Below are 2,832 nucleotides of genomic sequence, written 5' to 3'. Positions count from 1 at the left end.
AATAGTAACGCGCTTAGCATATATTACGTTAATACAACGTAGAGATATTAGTATATATTAATTAAAGTATAATATAATATTCTCTTAAAGTAGCTAATAAGAAAAGCCTCTAATGCCTCTTAGATTACATTAATTATAACTCTCTAAAATTAAAAATTAAGCCTATATTACTAAGTAATCTCTCTAATAAGGCAGTTAAGCAGAGCCTTAGAAATAAGCATTTCTATTAACTTCTAATATTAATAGATCTATCTTAGAGATATAGCTAGATATAGTAAGTAGTTAGATATAATAATAAGCTATAATAATATACTGCCTAGCTTATAGCAATAGGCTTTCTTGCTGCTAGCCTTAGCTCTTCTAGTCTTAGTATTTATTAAAAGCTTAGTGCTAAGTTTAGAGATAATAGATTTCTTACGCGCAGCTATAGAAGCAAGGTCCTTTCTAAGCTCTTTACTACTAACTCTAGCTAATCTCTTTCTCTTAGCTTTAGCAGCACTAACTCTTAACTTAGAAGTTTTTAGAGTTTTCTTCTAACGCAGAGGCTACTCTTTAAGATTATTATTAAACTCATTCTTCTTTATTATTATATAGCCAGAGTTCTTATTACTACTAATTTAAGAATCTTTAATATTAGTAGGCGTAAGAATCTTAGCTAGAGTAGGTATAATAGAAGTCTCTTCTTTATTATTACTGCTGCTAGAGGCTAATACTTAAGAAGATATATTAAAATATATTAAGAAATTTAAAGAAGTTATAGTAGTAGTATATAGAGAAAACCCTAATAATTTAAATATCTGCGTAGATCTACTAGCATGCGTAGACCTCTGCTAGCGCAAAAGTAGTAGAAAGCTCTAGTTTTAGATCTACTACTTCTATATAGAGCTAGATATAAGATAATAAACTATAATAATTTATAAGCTAATAGTTTAGAGTCTGCGCTTTCTCCTAGCACTAGTTTTATTAAGATATAGCTATTTTAAAGCAAGATATTTCTAGTTAGAGAGATAAAAACCTCTTTTTTTAGAAGTTTTATTTATCTCTTACCTATTTATAAGCGCTATAGCCTCTGCAGCGCAATGCACATCTCTATATATAATAAGAAACTATAATAATAAATAGGATAATAGTACTTACTGCTAGCTTTTATTTTATACTAATTTTAGCTTAGTCTAATATCTAGAGAATTTAATATATATTATGCAGAGTTATTAACCTAGTAACTGCGCTAGTATAGCTTTTAGATAGTAGTATATAGGCTATAACTTTATATTCTTAACTTTCTAAACTTTAAGTTAGCTACTTCTCTACTACTAGATTTTATTATATACTTTTATTGCGCTACTTTATAATATAGCATAGTATATACTTAAGAAGAAGACTTAGATATACTAGAGAGTCTACTACTAGATTATAACTCCTACTATTCTAGAGAATTTTAGTTTCAATAAGTAAGTTAAGATTAGTAAGGTATTATTATAGTATTTTATAATAGCATATGCTAATATAACTAGAGATTTAAGTTAAGACTAAATAAAGTTAGTTAGATTCTTATGCTCTATAGTTAAGAAGTTAAGCGTAGCTATTCTACTAACTTTACTATTAATTCTAAGCATAAACTAAGCACTACTATCTATACTATAGCTTAGAGAAAGCATACTGCGCTAAGATCTAAAGAAGAGAGAAGTACTTATAAAAGTAAAAGATGCTAACTAAGCTATAAAGAAATACCTTAGAAAGCGCATTAAGAAGGATTTTCTAGAGTATAATTCTAATATACTATATAAGAGTTAGCCTAGAAAGGTTAGAGATATATATAAGACGCTTATAGAAAAGCGCTTTAGATAAAAGTCTAGTAGTAAGTTATTACGTACCTTTATTATAGTTAAATACTTACTCTACTATAGCTAAGTAGCTAGAGAATATGCTAATAAACGCCTATAAGAGATAGAATAATATTAAGTAAGAAAATTAACTTATATATATATTAGCTAACTCTTAATAAAGCTAATAGAGCTTCTGCTAAGAAAGTTAAATGCTCTAAATAGAAGTAAAGGCCTAAACTCTACTAGGCATCTATTTAGCTCTAATAGCGTTCTTAAGAAGATTATATACTAAGAGTATAAGTTAGGCCTTAAAAAGCTTTAGTCTAAAGAGTTTAAGAGTAAGGCTAAAAAGAAGAAATAGTAGAAGTTTTATAAAAAACTTTCTGCTAATAATCTTAAAAGTTATAAGAAATAATAACTAAGAGTAAGTTTATTATATATACTTATTATATATAATAACTAATACTGCTAGGCTACGCTACTCTAAGTATATTAAGGAAACTAGCAAGTACATTCTAAACCTAGACTATAAGGTCTAAGTTAAAGATATAGATAAGAAGAAATTTAAGCTTAAGAAGTACTTAAGTAGGCTTCTAGATAACTATAGACTAGATAGTAAGCTTAGTAAGAAGAATAAGAGTAAAGAAAAAAAGCCTAAAGTAGATAGTATAGAAGAAGCTGCAGTAATTAAGAATAAGAATTTAGAATTAGAAACTAAAGAAGTATTAGACTTTAAGAGGTTCTTAGACTAGCTAAGTTCTAAAATAGCTAGTGCTTTAAATAAAGCATAGGCTTAGAGGCATAATACTAAGCTATTATTTAAGCTAATTATTATAGAGTAATACTTAAAAACCTTACTAGCTTCTAAATACGCTGTATCTTAATATACTAACTATAACTCTTATACGTATATAATATAATTACTAATATATATTATGCTAAGTAAGCGCAGAGAGTTATAACTCTTACCTCTCATAATATAATTACTTATGCATATTATGCTAAG

This window comes from Parastagonospora nodorum (genome assembly GCF_000146915.1).
Source record: "Parastagonospora nodorum SN15 chromosome Unknown scaffold_17, whole genome shotgun sequence".
Lineage (NCBI taxonomy): Eukaryota > Fungi > Ascomycota > Dothideomycetes > Pleosporales > Phaeosphaeriaceae > Parastagonospora > Parastagonospora nodorum.
The sequence above is the reverse complement of the archived record's forward strand: the minus strand, read 5'-3'. Positions refer to the sequence as shown.